This window comes from Phacochoerus africanus, chromosome 9 (assembly GCF_016906955.1).
Source record: "Phacochoerus africanus isolate WHEZ1 chromosome 9, ROS_Pafr_v1, whole genome shotgun sequence".
NCBI classification, from domain to species: Eukaryota; Metazoa; Chordata; class Mammalia; order Artiodactyla; family Suidae; genus Phacochoerus; species Phacochoerus africanus.
In genome coordinates, this window is record NC_062552.1 from 14,833,641 (window position 1) to 14,855,340 (window position 21,700).

The following is a 21,700-nucleotide window of genomic DNA, read 5'->3' on the forward strand; positions in this document are numbered from 1 at the left end:
CAACAAGAAGAGTGTTTCAACCCACACAATTTTGAAAGGGGAAAATTCTCTTTTTGAACACTGATCAAATTATGTTTCTGTGACAAGAAGGGAGAAATGCACTTCATAAAATTTAACTGGAAAATTCCTCATTTAAGCACATCCTACACAGAGAGAAGGAAGGAGCACCTTTATAAAGGTGCTCCCATTTACAGAGCAGCAAGGGCAAATACGATCCACCTTTTGAAATTTTCCCCTGTTCTAGTTAAGCAGATTACAAGTTCATTAGTTAGAAATGAGCACCAGGAATAATCTTGGTAATCATTAGAGCAGTTGTACATGAAATAAAATGTGCTCTCATTATCACTGTTTCTTCTTTCTTATCATAAGCATCATTCTTGGGCTGGGAAGGGACTCTACCATTTGCTGGATGTAGACGCTTAAGGTTTTTTTTAATAATGATTTTTATTTGTTTTCATTATAGCTGGTTTACAGTGTTCTGTCAGTTTCCTACTGTACAGCATGGTGACTGAGTTACACATATAGATTTTTTTTCTCACATTGTCATATTCCATCATAAGTGACTAGGTATAGTTCCCAGTGTTACACAGCAGGACCTCATTGCTTATCCATTCCAAAGGCAATAGTTAGTTTGCATCCATTAACCCCAGATACCCAGTCCATCCTGCTCCCTCCCCCTCCCTCTTGGCATCCACACATCTACTCTCCAAGTCCATGATCTTCTTTTCTGTGGAAAGGTTCATTTGTGCTGTGTACTAGATTTCAGATATAACTGATATCACATGGTATTTGTCTTTCTCTTTCTGACTTACTTCACTTATTATGAGTCTCTAGTTCCATCCAGGTTGCTGCAAATGGCATTATTTTATTCTTTTTTATGACTGAGTAGTATTCCACTGAGTATCTATATCACATCTTCTTAATCTGTCGATGGACATTTAAGTTGTTTCCACGTCTTGGCTATTGTGAATAGTGCTGCAGTGAACATGCGGGTACATGTGTCTTTTTCAAGGAAAGTTTTTTCCAGATGTGTGCCCAAGAGTGGGATTGCTGGGTCATATGTATATGTATAGTTCTATATACTATGTATAGTCTTCTAAGGTAACTCCATACTGTTTTCCATAGTGGTTGTACCAACTTACATTCCCACCAACAGTGCAGGAGGATTCCCTTCTCTACACCCCCTCCAGCATTTGTTATTTGTGGACTTATTAATGATGGCCATTCTGACTGGTGTGACGTGATATCTCATGATAGTTTTGGTTTGCATTTCACTAAAGATATTCCATGCTCCTGGGTTGTAAAAATTAATATTGTTATTAATGGCCATACTACCCAAAGCAATCTACAGATTCAATTCAATCCCTACCAAATTACCCATGACATTTTTCACAGAACTAGAACAAACAATCCAAAAATGTACATGGAACCATAAAAGACCCAAAATTGCCAAAGCAATCCTGAAGAACAAAAACCGAGCAGGAGGCATAACTCTCCCAGACTTCAGGCAATATTACAAAGTCACAGTAATCAAGACAGTGTGTTACTGGTACCAAAACAGACATATGGACCAATGGAACAGAATAGAGAACCCAGAAATAAACCCAGATACCTACAGTCAATTAATCTTTGACAGAAGCTTAAGGTTTTAAGATTTTACCACTTATCTATTTCATACCCACAATTACACACATAAACTACAGTGGTGCCCCATCCATATTTTACCAAAGCCAACTACAAGTTACAGATGTGTAAGAAATCCTGCTATTAATGCTATAGAATAGGGTATAAATAGCATTGGTAATTTGCTTTGGGATTCAGAACCTAGTGTAGTTCAGGCTACATATGCCTTGATCATAGAGGTATGCAATCTTCCTGGAGTCAAAACATTTCCAAACTGAAGGGAACTTTTGAGATCTCCAGCTGTATTTCTCATCTTTTAGAGGGGAAAAAATTGATGCTTTGTGAAATTAAATGACTTGCACAGGCTATATCCTGAAAAGCCTCAGACTTGCCATAGATAGATGTCTTGACTCCCTGTATCCTGCTCTTTCCATGCTGTTATGGCTGCAAGTTTGCATGATAAAGTATCTGCCAGATTCACCAAACCACGTGACCACACTCACATTATGTAAATACATATAGGAATGAAAATAACAAGGTGAAATAACATTTCAATGTGTAAATTTTTTAAAGTTAAATTCCAGAGTGCATAATATATGCCTTATTTTAGAGTCCATGTATAAGTGATAGCTTATGGTATTTGTCTTTCACATTCCAACTTATCTTAGTATGATAATCTCTAGTTGCACCCATTTAGATGCAAACTATTACATGGAGAATGAATAAACAATGAAGTTCTACTGTACAGCACAGGGAACTATAACCAATCTCTTGGAATAGAACATGATAGAAGATAATATGAGAAGAAGAGTATATATATATATATATATACACACACACACACACACACACACACACACACACATATATACACACACACACACACACATATATATATATGAATATGACTGGGTCAATTTTCTGTATAGCAGAAATTGGCACAACATTGTAAACCAACTGTAATTTTTAAAGAAGTGGATAATATATGGAAAACCTTGAAAAGGAAGGAAGCAAGGAAGAGAAATATTTTTTCCCTGTTTTTTTCTAGCTCAAATATAATGACCTTTAAAAGAGATTTTTAGAAAAGAATGGCTGACTATGTATGTTATCAAAAATTGGGATTGATTATTCTGGCTTATGGAAATGGGATGATAAATTGGCAAGGAATGAAATACAGCTCTGCCGACCAGGGAAGATATTTTTCACAGAAAACTTATCAACTAGATATCCCTGGAGAGAGGGGCAGTTAAGCTCTAAAACCAAGTATCATGGCTGATAACAGATACATTTTAAAATAATAATAATAGATAGCTTTAATGTAAACATAGTCTAGAAGGTGGTAAGGAACCATTCCTTAGAAGTAGAAATCATGATAGAATATGATAATAATAGCAATAGAAATATATTGGATACTTCATTTGTGCAGACACTGTTCTAGTGCTTTACACACATGAACTCATTAATTTTTTACATGTCTGTTAAGTTGTTATGTTTATTTACCTCAGTTTATAAATATGTGACCAGACCAAGATATTCCTAGATCAAATTGCTTATCTAAGGTTACAGCACTGCTGACAATATAATAGGAAACACAACTCTGGAAATCTGATTTCAGAATCCATGGTCCTAACTTCTATGCTCTATGACTTTATCCTAGTACAAAGTTAATAAAATAAATAGGAAATGTATCTTTAGGGTTAGATGAGGTCATGAGAGTGGGGCCCTCATGATGAAATTAGCACCCTTGTAAGAAAAGACACCAGAGGTCCAAGTTTCTCCCCTTCTCTCTCTCTCACCCTCTCTCTCTCTTTCTCTCTCCTTCCCTCTCGCCTTCTAAAAGCCACAAAGAAAATCCTCTTTGCTCATCACTTCTTCCTCCAACTATGCCTCAATTCTCAAGTCTGTATTTATGTCCAATATTTTGTGCTTTATCCTTTGCATCTTTACCTATACATCAAATTCACTGCCAAGAACACATCTGCCCTCTCTCTTCCATCTGCCTTAATTCTCCCGACTCTTCAGCCCTCAGCTTAGATGTTATTTGCTCAAGTCTATACAGCCATTGCTACTGTCATTAACATGAGCATCTTTAACGTCATTATTGTAGTCCTGCCAAAGGCTGACAGAGGTCCCCCAGTTTATTAGCCATTTGCTAGGAGTTCCTAATACACCATAGGATACCTTGCTTTGTCCACACTTCTTGGAAAGAGAGTGAAAGAGTTGCTTTCTAAGTAGCTAAAATTCCAACTCTTGTTTAAGTGATTTATTTTGAGAACCCCTGTCTGGAAGGCATAGTGTCAGTTCCATCTTTACCTAGTTATTGCCCATGGCTTCTCCATTTGTTGTAGTTTCTTTTACAGAGACAGTTATTATATATAGATTGAATCTTCTTTCTTTGCTCAGTGCTAATAAGGTAGTGGTTTAAGATTCTTTCATGATCAGCTCTCCAACCACTCTAAGCCCTGTCACACCATTTTCCTGGGAAGATGCAATCTGTTGAATTTTTATCAGATCTTTGTTATCCAGTAGCAAACAAACCACTGCTCTGGGTTGGAAGACTTCAAGATGTAAAGTAAAAAGCCAGTGGAAAAAAGATACGTCTCTCACTAAGTTTAGACTTATAACCTTGAAATCAGGAGATTTAGATGACCATGTTTTCTGAAATGGGCCAGGGAAAGAGAATATCAGTCTGCAGAAAGAGAGATAAGCCATCACGGAGAGATGAGCAAAGGTGAGACCAGGAGTGGGTTCCAGAGGAGTTTGACACTCCAGTTCTAATCTGGAGGCCCCACTGCATTGCTGCCCTTGGTTCCAAAAGACTTTCCACTATTATTTCAATATGAAGGCAACCTAGAGTTGACTTTTTGTCACTGTGACCATGAAAATGTGCTCTTATTTCATATTTATTAAAATATGACCTAGGTTTTTTGTTTTTGTTTTTGTTTTTGTTTTTGTTTTTTGCTTTTGTGTTTACAATTTTCCTTGCATTTACAATTCAAATATATTGCGACTTTAAAATTCTGTGTGCAGGAGTTCCCATCGCGGCTCAGTGGTTAATGAATCCGACTAGGAACCATGGGCTTGTAGGTTCGATCCCTGGCCTTGCTCAGCGGGTTGCCGTGAGCTGTGGTGTAGGTTGCAGACGTACCTCGGATCCCGAGTTGCTATGGCTCTGGTGTAGGCCAGCGGCTACAGCTCTGATTCTACCCCTCGCCTGGGAACCTCCATATGCTGTGAGTGTGGCCCTATAAAGTAAAAAAATAAATAAATTTTGTGTGCAAAAAGATAAATTTAATATAATTTTACTTTGATTCACCTCTACTCCCTCTTTCTGATCATAGTGAATATAATCCGTTGGTAACAGCCAGCAACACTGACACCACTGAATTAATTTGGCTTTTAATAGTTAAATATTCTCTTTCAAAAATCACATTTTTCTTTTAAGTTTACACATATTACCACATTTACTGGTAATTAGATACATTTCTGTGTGTTCACTGCTATTTCGCCTTTCTTGCGTTTTAACATAGTTCCTTGAATTGATCGCTAGAGTATACTGAATAAGTATTTCAAGAATTGTACATAGTGGTATGTAATTTGTATCTTTAAATAACTTGAAATGACATATGAGTGATACCATGGTAGGTATAGCGTTTGCTGTCGGTGTCCTCACGCTATCCAACTACACCCTCAGAATGTGTATTCAGCCTGCTTCAGACCCTTTCCAACTGTCAGAGTCTGCACCTCTGTGCCCAAGGGATTTTTCCCAATGCACTGAAAGTTATTCTTCCCTTGCCTATGCAGTAGCCTAGGAGTACCAGGGAATTAACAATGCCAGAGAGAAGCTCTCCCTCAGTGACTGATTAATATGACATAGGCTATGATATGTATTGTATCTGTTGTGAAGTGATCACCACAGTAAGTCAAGTAACATCAATCACCTTATATGATTACAGAATTTTGTGGGGTTTTTTTTTGACAACTTTTAAGATCTACTCTTTCTTAACATTCAAATATGAGATACAGTACTCTTAACTAGACCATGCTGTGTATTACATCCTCATGACTTATTTTGTACCTGAAAGTTTGTACCTTCTTTTGACTCCCTTCACACATTTCCCTTCCCCCCACCTCATCTCTGGTAGTCAACCATCTGTTCTATGTATCTAGAGTATGAGCTTGCTTGTTTGTCTTTAGATTGCACACATAGGTGAGATAATGTAGTATTTGTCTTTTTCTGCCTGACCTATTTCACTGAGTGTAATACTCTTAGTGCTTTTTTCTCTTAAGATTTGTAGATCATGAGTGGAGGGTGATAACCTGGTACCCCAGCTCAAAGGGGAGAGGCAATAAAATAATGAAGGAGGGGAGTTCCCGTCGTGGCGCAGTGGTTAACGAATCCGACTAGGAGCCATGAGGTTGCGGGTTCGGTCCCTGCCCTTGCTCAGTGGGTTAACGATCCGGCGTTGCCGTGAGCTGTGGTGTAGGTTGCAGATGCAGCTCAGATCCCATGTTGCTGTGGCTCTGGCCTAGGCCGGAGACTACAGCTCCGATTAGACCCCTAGCCTGGGAACCTCCATATGCCGTGGGAGCGGCCCAAAGAAATAGCAAAAAAAAAAAAAAAAAAAAAAAAGACAAGAAAAATAAAAATAAAAATAATGAAGGAGGAACCTAAGAGCTACACATGCCTAAAACAGGAATTTTTCTAGCTTGTTCCTTCCCTACTTCTAACTATTGAAAACAGCTGACTTTTTCTTTAATTTAATCCTTTGTTATCTTAGATTGGACAAAGCAAATTCTATTTAAAGGAGCCTTTTACATTTTCAAAGGAGAAAAAAAAAGGGTGAGGGTTGCATATTATATGACAAAACTTTTTAAAAAATCTTCACAAAATATGTACATGGCAAGAGAAAAGTGTGAGGGAAAGAAGCAAATGAGCCAAGGTTTCCTTATTTGGTACATAGACTCTGGACCTGAGTTCTAATCTGGAAGTACTTCCACATAACTTGGCAGGTCATTCCATTTGTTGAGTCAAAGATACTCATGATCTTCTGGAATTCTTCCTGGAGTATTTTAATGTTAGCATCTTCTACTCTGAATTTCCTCCTGCGACCTGGACGAATTCCCAAACAACACTAGAGTCCTTGACAATGCATTTGGTTCTGCAGGACCACCAGCAGGGGCATGGATTCAGATTTGTGGCCTTACTGCTTCATTTTGTCTACTTTCTCAGTATAAGTGAGGCAGATACTTGGACTGAAATTAACTGATTTCATCCCAGTCTGGACAAGACAAATACCACCTGGCAGGAGCAAATACCTAGAACAGACATGGTTTGACTACCTCTGCTACTGAAAAGTACATGTCTTGATTTAGCTGGTCAGCATTTAGGCCTTCAAGTTTTGAATTTATAGTAAGAGCAGTGGAAGAGATATCAAGAACACATCTCTTTGTGTTCATTTGACTATTAAAGCAAAAGTCCAGTCTCCCAGATATATCAGTATACAGTCAGCCTTTAGTTAGCTATATAAATGCAAGCATCTCTTGGCATAAATGAGCAAATAATCAATGAATTAAATATATTGGGCCTTGAGATACATTATGTTATTTTATCCACATCCTTTTATATTTCTGCCAAGGTGAAGAGAAAAACTTCATATTTCATTTATCCAAAAATGCTCATTTTTTTAATATTTTACTATCTCTCAAACTGGGATGCATTTTACAAGTAATGTCATGTCATAGTTTTTATTGGCGATGCTGTTTGGGGAGATTTTATTAAAATATTAAAAACTATTGCATCTTAAAACTGATGGTATCTTATATTATATGAAATACCAAAGTTGGAATTCCTTGGAAAGTTTTGTCTTGGTAGTTCTAGGAATGGACAGGTAATAGGAGGTAAATTTAGGAAGGGAACTCAGAAGTATTAGAGATGAAATTTTTATAAATTAACTTTAATGATACATGTTTGGTTCTCCTGGCTTTTATCAATTTTTTTTTTTAGTGCAGGGATTAACTGTGCACTTTAATTATTTGATACAATACCTAATCTATTATGAATATTTGTTAACTGCATTGCCATAACACAAGTATTCATTCATTAGCAGGTGTCAAAATCATTAAAAAAAAAAAAAGGAGGAACTCAGTATTGAAAATCCAACTTATCCAACTTACCACTTTTTCCTGACCATCTCCATATATAGCATGGTTTTGCATTATCTTCTATAAGAACTTCCCTGTCACAAACCTAAATGCTGAATCATAAAAATGCCATTAAGTACCTCTGGAATCAAGAATATCTGATTTCAGTGATTCTCAAACATGGCTGCACATTAAAACCACCTAAGAGGCTTTTGGAAAATGCTGATATCTAAACCTATCCAAACCTATCTCACACTAAATTAAAGCAGGACATCTGGGAGTAGGGCATTGGCATTTTCTTAAAAGTCTTCCTAACAACAAAGACAATCAACAAAACCAAGAAGTAGTTTTTCAAGGAAATCAACAAAATTGACCCATCTTTAGTTATATTGACTAAGGAAAAAAGAGACACCAGTCAAATAATATTAGTAATAAAAAAGAGAAAATTGTTACCTATTTTAACAGAAGTAATAAGGGTTATAAGAAAGTACTATGAATAATTATATGTCAACAAATTGGATAAGCTGGATGAAAAGAATAAATTCCTAGAAATATACAGCCTTACATGACAGAATTATGAAAATGGGAAATCTGAATAGAATTCAAAGCAGGGACTCCAATATTTGTACATCCATGTTCATAGCAGCATTACTCACAACCGCCAAAAGATGAAAGCAACACAAGTGTCCCTCAGTTGATAAATGGATGGCAAAATATGGTATATATACACACAATGGAATATTATTCAGCTTTTTAAAAAAGGGACATTCTGATACATACCACAACATAGATGAATCTTGAGGACGTTAGGCAAAGTATATAAGCCAGTCACAAAAGGACAAATACTGTGTAGTTCCATTTATATAAGATGGTTAAAATAGTCAAATTTATAGACGGGAAGTAGAATGGTGGTTGCCAGGGGCTGGGGTGAGGGAGAAAAGCCAGTTGTTATTTAATGGGGAAAGAATTCTAGTTTGACAAGATTAAAAGGTTCTGAAGATTGTTGGTGGTGATGGTAGCACAACAGTACGAATATACTTAATACCACTGAACTGGACACCACAATTAGTAATTTAAATGGCAAATTTTATGTTATAAATATTTGCCACAATTTAAAAAAAAAGTAAAGCCTTTCCAGCTATTTCAGTACAGATAAATTTGAGAACCGCGGACTGAGACGAAAGGATATTCTTAAAAGATCATCGTACTTGGCACTTGCGTTCCTGTAGATGGAAACACAAGTATTTTTTCTCTCTGCGTCCTCGGCTCCAAGCACAGAGCTTGTCACATAACATCAATAATCCTTTATGCTTTTTATTGACCCCAGTTGTGTGGTTAGAAATTATGCTAGGGCAGTCATTCTCAGTTTAGAGTGCATCAGAGTCACCTGATAGCTTGATGAAACAGGTTGCTGGACTCCACCTGCAGAGTTAAGTATGAGGTATTACATTTTTAATAAGTTTACTAATGAGGCTTGGTTAGGGACCACAGGCTGAATACTGCTGTGCCAAGAACTTTGCATATTATAACCAGATATATAACAACCTATGGGGTAAGTATCATGCTAGACTCCGAGACATTAAATGATTCGTCCAAAATCACATGCCACGAGATATTAGAGATGGAATTAAATCCCAGGCCTTTCTGATTCCACAGCCATACCATTTCACTGTGTTCTTGAGACAACCATGAAATGGATGAATTTTATTAGTGGATTCTTAGTAGATCTCAATGGAAAACTAAAATTTGGCTAAAATTAAAAAAAAAATATTTTACAAGCAAAGTCAGCGGAGGGGACAGTTTTTCACAGGGTTTCTTCTCAATTATGGTTCAAGGCAATGTTTTGAAATGCTAAACTTGCTATGGGCAATCACATGCCATTTGACTCGAGGTGCTAAAGCAATAAGATTTCACTTATCAGTTTAGCTAATAATTCACTCCCCCTGACAAAATCTTTGTAGGCATGCCCTTTCTTTGTATAAGATATGCCCTTTCTCTCTTTTTTCATACACCTTTTCAATTTATTAATTTAACTCATCACCATCCCCAGATAGACCATTTTCCTTGTCCATAGATTGACTGACTTTTGTCTCAATTCTTTTTGTAATTTCTCATTGCTACTTATAAATAGATTTAAACAAATTTTTTTTTTTGCCCAAAGAATAAAAACTTGATGTTATAAAAATACTCTTCAAAGAAGAACTATCCCCTTCATAAAAGCCAGAGGAAAGGGAAAAATTAAAAGAAGAAATGTAGAGAAAAGAGAAATAATATATGAATGGGAAATAGAAAATGGCAAATAAGTTGGCATTCTCAATTCTAGATAATGCTCCTTATTCAAATGTTTTCAATTAACAGTAGTGACAGTTACCATTGATTGGTTGCATATGAAGTGTCAAACACTGTGCCAGGCAGTTGAGGAATATAATCTCTTTTAGTTCTGATGAAAAATATCTGCAGTGACTGTTTTTATCATTATCTTCTGAATGTAGAAATCGGCATAGATAAAGTTAGATAACTTGCCAAATGTATATTGCTGGTGTGCCTGCCTCCAAAATTCCTGTTTTCACCACACACTGCAGTCCTCTTTGCAAGGCAGAGAAAGAGAGGGAGGGAGCTATTAGTTTACTCGGGTGATCTTGCCACTCAAATAGAACTTGGTGGGATTCTTTCCAATTATTTTGAAGCTTATTTCAAAGTGGAACTGCTGGTTTTGGTAATTTGATCATCTCAGGTTACTAAAACCATCTTTGTCTATAACCAAAGTACATATAAGGAGGTTGCGTCATGTATGGCTTAAGAAAAAGGTCTTCTGAGTGAGACTGCTTTAGTTTGGACTCTAATGCTACCATACTTTCTTTATAGCATCTAACAAGGTACTTAATATCTCTGTGCTTCAGTTTCTTTAGTGTTACAGTGGGGTAATAATTGCACTTAATTTGTAGAAACATGGAAATCAAACATAGATCTTTGAATAGTGCTCGGAACATTAAATACTCTACAAGCGGCTATTATTCTTATCAATTTTTGAATATTTACGCTGTTTTATGGTTATCATCTTTTTTATAGTAAGATTTGGAGTGCTTTTTATCAATTTCTAGATTATATTTTTCCATCTACCATCATATTGTAAAATGACACTACTAATGCTATTTGTTGGGAGGCAAAACATAAGATGAGCTCTTTTCCCCATTTATTTTTCTGTGAGGAGTTATGTCTAATTCTCCTGGAGGCTACAGTTGTGAAAGAACAACTCAGGTTATCCGCACTGCCAAAATTGATCCTGCAATTTCATGCAAAGTGATTTCACATAAGAAAAAATGTTTTCCTAAAATATGTGCATAAGCTATTGTACTATTCGTGGTTGTAAAATGAAAGCTATTCCTTCCTTTTGCTTCACCCTTTAATGTTTGCTCAGGTGCAATTTTATTTCCACATGAACTGATTTGGAAAACTTACGGGGGAGTTACAGAGCAGTTGTCATTTCAGCATCTAGTAACTTCTCAAACAAAATCATATTCCTGAAAAATGCGTACATAAAGTATCTCTAATAAATCTCTCCGTGAGTTTGTGCCTTATTATAAACCCCATCAGCAAACTGCCTTTAAGCACGAGCACATTTTTAATCAAGCAGTAAAGCATTCAAAATACAAAGGTCACCAAAACTGAAGCTACAGGGAACTATTTTGTTCCCCCTAGTGAAGGAGTTTGGCTGGAGAGTTTACTGCAGATGCCCCAAAATTCTGTTCCCATGTGCCTGACTACACTTACCAAGAGACAGCAAAGAACACCGCTAAAGGAGATACTGTTGATTTACTAATACCAGGGCTATTAATTCTGGATGGATAGATTTTTTTCTTAATGAAGGAAATGTTCAGAAAGTCTATATACCAAAGATATCTTTCTTCAAGGGCCATCTGAATAATAAAATAATAATAGGATAATGCTCAGTTAACACCAGAAATAGGTTTTTTTTTAATATTTACAAAATTCAAAAAGAGGAAATAGAAATAGCCAAATTCCACAGTGGAGCTTGGAACTCATGCCATTCAGCTTGGGGCCACTGTCATCAGATTTCCATTGGCTGCATGATTGATCATCAGTACTCCTCCAGAAAGGCAAAGGCAAATGAACTTGAAGCATCCACTGGCAACCTTATGTCTGTTTGTTTGCTGATTTATTCTTAAATCCGCAACACGCATTCCCTCAAACTGTAGTAGTGTAATGTTTCACTGACTTTTTACAAGCCTGAATGTAATAACACAAATAGGACTAAAGAGTAATGTAATGTAAATGTGCCCTTTTTACATTGGCTTTAAACTGGGATGTGGCTAATAGGTGAAACAAAACCATTTTTAAAAACTAAACACATTTTTGAGTACATGTTATTTTATTTCCAAAATATGACATCATTTTATCTTCATCTCTGTGTGTGTATTTATATATTCATGTGTTTACACATATTTCTGTGATATTTATCTCCACACTGTGACCCCAATTAGACAGAATTTACTGTGAGTGGGTCAGTGAGACATTTACAGCACTCTGAAAGTCCAGAAGATGGTATAGGACTCTGCAAATGTGGATAGTATTCCAAGTGTAATCATGAGTCGTCAGCGATCTAGAATCGATGGTGATGTTACTTTGAGGTAACGTGTAAATGATGAGCTTAGAGAGACAAATTAGGAAAGGAAAAAAAAAGCTAGGGGAGGCTGGATGTTACACATTATTTAATCATCATATTTCTATTATGATTGAGTGTCTTGGTCCAAATGCTTGGTATTATGCTGATTCTTATAGAAAAAGTGTAGATGAAACAAGTTTTTGATCCAATATCTTAAACTCATATCTAAGTCAAAAGACTGGAGTAGATTTCGCTAGTAACTGCTATCTGTGTTTTATCTTAGCCATGCTTCCCTGCAGAGCCCGGTTTCTCCATTCCCATCTTGCCCAATTGTTCTGCCCAAGGTTATCCAACCGTCTCGTCCTGCAAGGACTCCCAGGAACCAGTGTTCTACATCATTGCCTCACCCAGGTTCTTCTCTCTTTTATAGAGCTTAATACCTCTCATTGTATTCTCCTTTCCTTTTCTATTTCATTTCCATATATTTTTCAGGTTGTTCTGACTCATGAGTATCTCTTTCATTTTCTTTACCTCTCTGGGGATTTATACTTTGCTCATAGCACAGACAAAATTCATTCCCAGAGTATCCACTGCCACCTCTCTCCCAGCCTTACAGAAAGCACACAGCTATATCTTATGCAATAATACTTTTTAAAATGTGGAGCCCGAGATTATGATAACTTTTGGCCAGTGATCTGCCCTAGTAATGGAAAGCTTTATAGGTATTAAGAGTGATGATTTTTTTCCTCCAGTAACAATTTTTAAAGAATGCCACTAAATTGAAGCACTTTTGTTTTTATAGCTGGAAGGGGATTTTAGTGACCATTTAGTCCCACACTTCACTTAATAAAAGCAGCACCTGAAACACAGAGGGGCAGGGTGGCTTATCTCTGTACGGAAGTACAAATTCCCAGGCTGGCCTGTCCACTGCCCCATGGAGCCTCTCCGAACCTGGTGGCCAACTGATGACCACTCTGTGCTGAATCACGAGGGAGGAATACTAAAGTCTGATGTTCTCATTCATGTTCAGTCACTATATGGTGACACCTATGAGGCAGTCACACAAATTCTTTGTATCTCATTCTTTGCATTTGAAGAAAATGCGTAATCTTTCATTTCTCGTCAGTCCATTTAGACCGAGAAATACGTGCACCCACATACATGTGTACAAAGAGGCTCTTTCACAACAAGTAGAACTTTTGAAAACATCATTTAGAAATCGAGTTTTCCTCAACCAGCAATAGCATGATCAAGAGAGGAAATAAATTATCTTCAGTCTTTAAAGCATCAAGAAGACTCTATCTTTTATCCGCCAAGAGCATCATTTAATTACCTACAGTGATACCAACTCAATGGACCACCTATCCCAATTAAGCAGCAGCGCATGCTAATTATCATTAGACTTAATTGGTTTCCCAATTCAGCAACTTCCCTGATCAAGTCTGCCCCAGTTAAGTGGCATTTATTGAACCACCTGAATCTTGCTTAAAAGAAACAAAAGAAATTTTCTCATCCCAAGTTTAGCAAATCTGACCTAGTCTCACTAAGTCACACTAGCCAGTTTCTAATTAATTTCACAAAGCATACGCTGAGGTTGGGTCCAGTAAGCATATCTTCTCCAATTAGACTGAATATTTTATTAAAATCAAGTAATACTTAGCAAAAAATTTCAAATAATCAGTAAACATGTGAAAGTGAACAAATATTTACTAACATTTCCCCTTCATGTGCACACATTTTTTTTAGCAAGATACTATGATTATTTCCTCCTTTCCACCTTTGAAATGTACTTTTTTGGTAAAACACATATTCTGAAGAGTAGGTAAGTATAAATAAAGCAGAATTATGCTCCTGGGCTCAACCTGTCCAGAGAAATTTATGTGCGTGATAATTCCTTTGCTTAAATTGCATCATTAAACCAAATGAATGTAAAATCTGGTACTTGAGAACAGCTCAGGACAAGGGGAGATCTTGGCTGAATGGGTCTCATCATCTGCACAGGTTTTAGAAAGCTATGGCTGCATGTAGATTGAAAAGAGAAGCCCCTGCTTCTGGAAATCTGGGTTCTTTACATGGGGTGGCATATAAGCACACGTTGCTGCTGTGGAAAGTAATTGTTCCAAGTCTTCTCTTACAACTCAGGAAGACAGATGAGCCTCCTTGAGCAAGGCTGGAATTCCCACCTTAGACTCTTCTGAAAACGTGAAGGCACAGCATCAAAGGGAAAACATGACCCTAAGATTCTCTCTTTCCTCTTTCCCCTAAGAAAAAGATGCTACAAGAGGGAGAGTGGAAAAAGCTAGCAGAATCAGGCTGTGTCCAGGGGCCACATGTCTCCCCAAGTAAAACTATTCACTACTTCCCTGGGAAAGAGCCCAGGGGTCAGAGTGGTCTTGGTGAAGGCAGAGGTGAGGATGAGAGCTGAGTCTCTCCCTGGCAGCACAACATATATGGCACCAGCAGTGGGATTACCCAGCAGAGTGAAGTGGCATGCTGTCCACTGGTCTTACATTGCCATGGTTTTTGGTCAGCACACTGGGTAGGCAAGGATTTGAGATCAACAGTGATATAGTAAAAAGATCAGTGAAACACTGAGTGGGAGAGAAAGGCAACAGGACAACCGCATATGGATAAGCACAGGTGGAGAGAGCTACTCGGGATGGAACAATTTAATACTTTCATTGACAAGTGTAGTCCCATCTCAGATGGCAGAGCCAAGGTCCAGCGAGGAATTCAAGGATTATCAACAAGAATAATCTCATGAAGTTGGGGATTGTCTGGAAGACAGAGTCTCATAATCAAGTAAAGGGTGGACACTCCCCTCAAATTGCCCCCCTTTTGGCATTCTAATGATGTTGCATCAGAGGGATTTCTTATTCCACCAATAGAAAATAACAACAGTAATAATAGATAATAATATTGTCATGTTTGATCTCCATTTTTTTGGAGTGGTTCCAAATACTTCAAATTTGGGCTCAGGGTTCTAAAAAGAGAAATATATATATATATATATATATATATATATATATATATATAACAAAATGCTTTACCTTTTTTCAAGAAACTAGCACACACTTAGATTATATGAGTGTGCTATTACTGGCAGACGCTTTTTTTCACTCATCTTAGCAATGGTTGAACCATTTATTGGCAACATCAAAATACAGAGAGTAACCTAAAGATCTAGGATTCTACTTAATGAATTAAAGTCAGTGTTCCTGGTAATATATTAAATTACCTCAGATACAATTCTGTATGTCTGCTTATAAATTTAATTAAACTATTCTGGCCTAAAGCAAAATTGTAAGGTGAAATTATTGAAGGTAAAGCTGAAAGAAATCTTAGGGATCAGTTATTCCCAAGCACTCTTTTTGTATTAAGGATACAAACCTTTAACCATTAGAAGATTTGGCCAAAGAAGAACCAAATTTCCCAATTATTATCTAGTGCTATTTCTGTTACCCATATTGAAAACCTCTTGGGAACTTTCACTGGGATTTTCACCCCTCCTTTTTTACCAAAATTGGGAAAGATCTGGTACTAGTCGTTCATTGCTATGCTTTCTGAAAGCCTTGCCTCTGGATCTGATAGAGTCAGGCAGCAATAGCTCCTGATACCTTGATATGTTCTAGCTGCCACCAGTTACTTCTCTGAATAAATGATGGAAAGGATGGCTCATTTCTGGACACCATCAGGTAGAAGGGGAAGGGCAGAGGTATCATGGGCTACTCCACTTCTTGAGGAATCATTCTAGTACTTGGCGGTGAATATATGATTAAGGTTCAACCATTTGTAAGATGAGTGAAGAAAAAAAAAAAAAAAGCCCCTGAACATTGACGCTTGTTCTTAAACTAGTTAATTATCACAGAAGATTAAAAGCTATAAAGATCTGTCAAAAAGTAGTACTAATTACAGTTATTTATGTGGACTACTAAACTATTGGCCTGAAATGTCATGGAACAACACATATCATTAAATATGTGTCAGATTAACTTTGTTGTAAATTGTGTTTCATTCGTTTTCTGTCATCAGCAATTATCGAACACCTGCTATACACGAGATTACTATTTTTTTCTTTCTTTTTCCACTGATCTCCAACTTTCCCCTTTTAGTGTTTCCCTGTCTTCCTCCTTGTCCCTGGTGATCATGAGATAGCTATTTTATAATGGACTTTATTGGTTGCCTACTAGAGTTATTCCCCACTTTTGCTAAAAAAACAAAACACAACAAAACAAAATTTGTTCAGATACCCACATTTTTTTCCATGCACCATGTCCTTGAAGAGAGGACAGCTCTAGCTCCAGTAAATTTTGATTTTTCTAAATCAATTGTGGTAATTCCATTCCTTTTTTTCAATGATCTATTTAGAAAGGGCCATATGACCTGGCTCAGGCTAATGAAATATGAGGGTAAGACTTCTAGGAGAGCTTTAGAAAAAATATTTCTTAGCCCCTAAAAAGTATCCAGAAAGAAAAAAAAAATGAGTCTTTTCACTGTATTTTGACTTTTGACATTGAAATGTAAGAATGGGATGCCTCAAACCATAGCAGTCATCTTAAGACCATGAGGAAACTCAACACAGTGACAGAGAATTAACATAGAGGAGAGACGGAAAGAATATGTGTCTCTGTGATATTTTAGAGTTACTGAATTATCTATGCTAGAGCCATCCCACCTGGGATCACATGTTATGAGATAATACAATTTTCTTATTATTTTAGCCACTCTGGGTTAGATTTCCTGTTACTTGTTGCTAAGTGTGTTTCCTGACATAGTAGTGTATTGGTTAAATGAAAAGATTTTGGAGTCAGACAAACGCCAGTTTAAGGGTCTGCTTTACCACTTATTATCTTTGAAACTCTCTGTTTTTTATCCATAAAACGTAAGATATATAATATTTTGGCATATACATGGTATTTATTCGAAGTTTGTTGGTAATTGAGTACTGGTTCTGGGTGATTTCAAAAATTAACAAAGTAAAAAAAGATATTTAGAAGAAATATTAGGAACAGTATCAAGAGTTATAAAAGCATGCAACTCTGATTACTTGTTTAAATTCCAAAATCACCTTCTCATAGCGCTGAGTCAGAATTGGTAAGGTTCCCAAAGCTACACCAGAATTCTGAATGTGTCCAGATCTGACACACAGAAAAACAGTAAGTGAAAGAAATTTTCACTGAACATTTTTTAACATGCTGCTGTGTTTTTCAGGTTATGCAAAAAATAAATAAGATACCTAAACAAAAGTGAACTTTGAGAAAACAAAGCTTATAGAACTTTAATTTAAACATATATCAATGGTTTGTACCTATTATACCTATTAAGTGGTACAAATTTATTTCAAAATTCAAAAAGATCCTACTGTTAAATCACTAAATTGTCATCTCTGATATTCGTTAGTATATAAAATTGTGTGTGAGTGTGTGTGTGTGTTTGTGAGATGCAGCATCTTTAGCTCCTCCATTCATATTAAAAATAAGTCAAATTATACATGGGATAAAGTAAAAGCTGGACAGAATCAAGAGATACACTTAAAGTATTTATCATAGCTAATCTAAACCTTGGGCTACCCTACTAGCTTGTACATTATTATATTCTCAAAATATCTTCATTTCTCAGAGTATTATTTAAATGTTAAATCTTTTTGAAATGGAATATTCAGACTCAAGAAATAGTACTTGGAGATGATTGTACTTGAATTCCATTCCACACAAATTCCTAACATACTGATTTACAAAGAGATCTGATAAAACTTTTCAGACTCTTCCCCAAGAGAAGCAGAAATGGAGAAACTGAGTTATGCTGCACTCATAGCACCATCTTTGCTGCTGTCCATTATCTGTTTGAAATTTTTCCACCAGTAAGCTATGATTTCAGATATTAATGCCTAAGGGAAAAGTTTTATTTATTTATTTATTTTCAGGTTTAGGAATACACTGATAAAATTGAGACTCTGATACCCTTCCTCCTTATTTTCGCTCCTTCAAATCTTTCCCTTAAAAATTGCCTTCTGGGCGTTCCCATTGTGGCTCAGTGGAAACGAATCTGACTGGCATCCATGAGGATGCAAGTTCGATCCCTGGCCTTGCTCAGTGGGTTAAAGGATTTGGCGTTGCCGTGAGCTGTGGTGTAGATCACAGACACGGCTTGGACCCCACGTTGCTGTGTCGGTGGCGTAGGCCAGCAGCTACAGCTCCGATTCAACCCCTAGCCTGTGAACCTCCATATGCTGCAGGTGCAGCCCTAAAAATACACACAGACACACACAAAATGCCTTTTGTAGTAGACTTATGTTCAAAGATGCAGTGATGTGCTTGAAAGAGATTTGAAGCCAAACACTTAGCCCAAGAATTGTGAAGAAAGAAGGCAACCTCTAAGCAAATTAGGGTGGGTAAATATCTTAAACAAATAATTGATAATTAGGCCAGAATGACTACCTAAATTCAAGGAGTGGAAAAGAAATGACTGTAGGAAAGGGAATTCATTCAACAAATATTGAATGATTACTACGTGCCAGGAAGTAAGATGCATGTCAGGAACACATATGTTCTCTCAAAATTCTTAGTAAAGTTTATTGTTTGACAAGTCACACCACACATGTATGTGGATGATATTAATTTCCAAGGTAAGATTTTAAAAATGAAAACCATGATTATATTTATATTTGTCTTATCCTAAGGAGAATTTTATATTTTGATGAATTTTATCACGTTTTCTTTTTTTCTTAAAATATAGTTGATTTACAGGGCTATGCCAATTTCTGCTACACAGCATACTGATTCAGTCATGCATATATACATTCTTTTTTTTTTGTATTATTTTCCATCATTGTCTATCCCAGGAGATTGGACATAGCTCCCTATGCTGTACAGTAGGACCTCATTGCTTAGCCATGCTAAATGTAATAGTTTGCTGTTAAAGGAGAATCCCTACCAGCAGTTGCTAAAAAAGAACCTGCTTCTGGGATATTGCAGAGATCCCTGGTAGAGGGGCATTCTAGGATGATTTACGAAGTGACAATTGGATTTTCTTTCCCACACCTGGAGGCCTTTCCCACACCTGAAGGAGCTCAGGAAACAGCAGCTCACAGGTGTCACCCAAGTCTGGCTAAGACTGGCTCCAGTGCGTCTAGCCAGGATCTGGCTTAACTATGCCGCTGTTCTGGAGGGTCCTGCCTCCCGTGAGCTTGGACTTGAGTGCCTGTATGTGGGTGGCTAGAAGTGTATAACACTCCCTCTTATAGCCCTCCATCCCTTTCAGCATCTAAATAGTAGTCAAGCACTTAAAATAACATTAAGACACTTTCTACCTTGCCCTGCCAGTCAAAGGGAAAAGAAAGTAAAAAAAAAAAAAAAAGAAACCCTGCAATTCAGAACCCCAACGGCTTGATGATTTGTTAGGTTTAGTGGATCAGAGGATTAAAAAGGCAGAAATATTAGGGAGAAAAAAGAAAGAGCCAGCATACCCACTAAAGCAAATCTAATGGGCTACTGGGGCCCAGAAAAAAAGGTTCTACTACCTGAGCAAATTTTATTTATTATTCTTGCTTCACAATTAAAATTTTTTAACAAAAAACTAATAATAATTTCCTAGACATTTTTCTTTTTTTGCTATGCTAGTCACATTCCCCAAATCCTTTATCAACGCTGTTCTGCATATGAATGGGCTGTAATTGAACTGTCACATTCGTGAAGGTCAGTAACCTTTCATTAGGAAGAATGTGTCTTTCTTGATAAATTATGAAGTCCCTGAGGATTTGAAAGCATATTAAAAAAAAAATCTCTCTACTATACCTTGGGAAAAAAATACAGATTTTTCTTTGTTATTTGGAGGGTGGGGGGTAGGAGAAAACAATTTCTTGTGTTTCTCTTTAATTTGCATTTTGTGTGTGTGTGTGTGTGTGTGTGTGTGTGTGTGTGTGTGTGTTTTCCTTTTTGAGAAGGGGTGGGAAATCTCCACACCCCACCATCCTTTGCTTTTTTGTTTTTTGCTGGCAGCCCTATGCAAAATTGTCTAATGTAATCTTTGCCTGAGTCCTTCTTAAAAGTGAAATGGAGAACTTGAACTCTTTCTCGAATGAAATTATAGCCACTCTATATGCTATTAAAAAAAAAAAAAGAAAGTAGTTAAGAAGGTTTTCTTTTTCATAATACACGTGAGCATCTACTATGGAAAAGACCAAAATCGTTATGTGCAAAGAGGACCCACCTGAGTTATGTGTATTCTGCTAATCCTACCCAATGATTTAAGCAGTAATTAACACAGACAGGCACTCAGCCATCCCACCTTTGTGTTCAAGATGGCTGACCCCAGAGTTTCAAGTCCTGTCAGGGATGTCTGCATCTGTTTCCCTGTAATCTGACTTGAGACCCTCTGGGAATTTTCAATCAAAGTTTCAGACTTACTGAACCAGCAATGGCTCTCAGTTCCCCTTTAGTTCAACTCATCTTTGATCAAAAGTTCCAATGTATGTATGCCTTTTAATATGCACCAGTATTTTAAGTGGGAAACATAGGAGAAATTTGTCAATTTTGAACATACTTTCTTTGGCTCTAGCAATTCTAAGTTAGATTCAAAAGATTGCACTAGCATTCTTGATATTGAAAAATACTTAAGACATTTAACACAAAACTTGGAAGATGTTGGTGCAAAGCGCTGAAAGCCCAACAGAGAACTCAGTGCACTCTTGTTTATGCCGTATTGATGGGCTTCATGCTTCTCTGATACATTTAGGACTTCAAGTCCTCACTACCCAAACGTGTGGATAAGCATCAATGAAAAACGTATAGTCTGCAGATGAAAATTTTTAAATTTTCTATAAAAGAAACAAAGGAAAACACAAGATGATTTAGCACAAGATGATTCCACTCTCAAAGAATGCTGTTATCATTTGTAGTGCTGGTAGTGGCATAGTGGGAGTAGGAAAAGAACTTCCTATCCAAAAAAAAGCAAAACAAAACAGTATTTCCCTACAGTATTAATTAGGTTCCAACTGAGAAAACAAGCCTATGACAGATAATTCAAGAGGGGTACTAGTAGTAGGAAATGTTTTCATTGTTATCGGAAGAACTGAAGGAACAACCAGAGAAAGAAGGTTAAGTCCACCCATAGTGAGTTACTACCACCCATAGGGCTAGAGGGGCAATGAGAGGGGATGGCATTTCCAGCTGCCCACACATGTGCATTGGGATGCTGCAGCTGAAATCCACAAGGGCTCTTATAAAATATGATTTCAAAGGAATCAAACTATTCAACCAAGTATGTCATATTTTGCATCCAAACAGTTCAGCTGTCGGGAACTGAAAAACT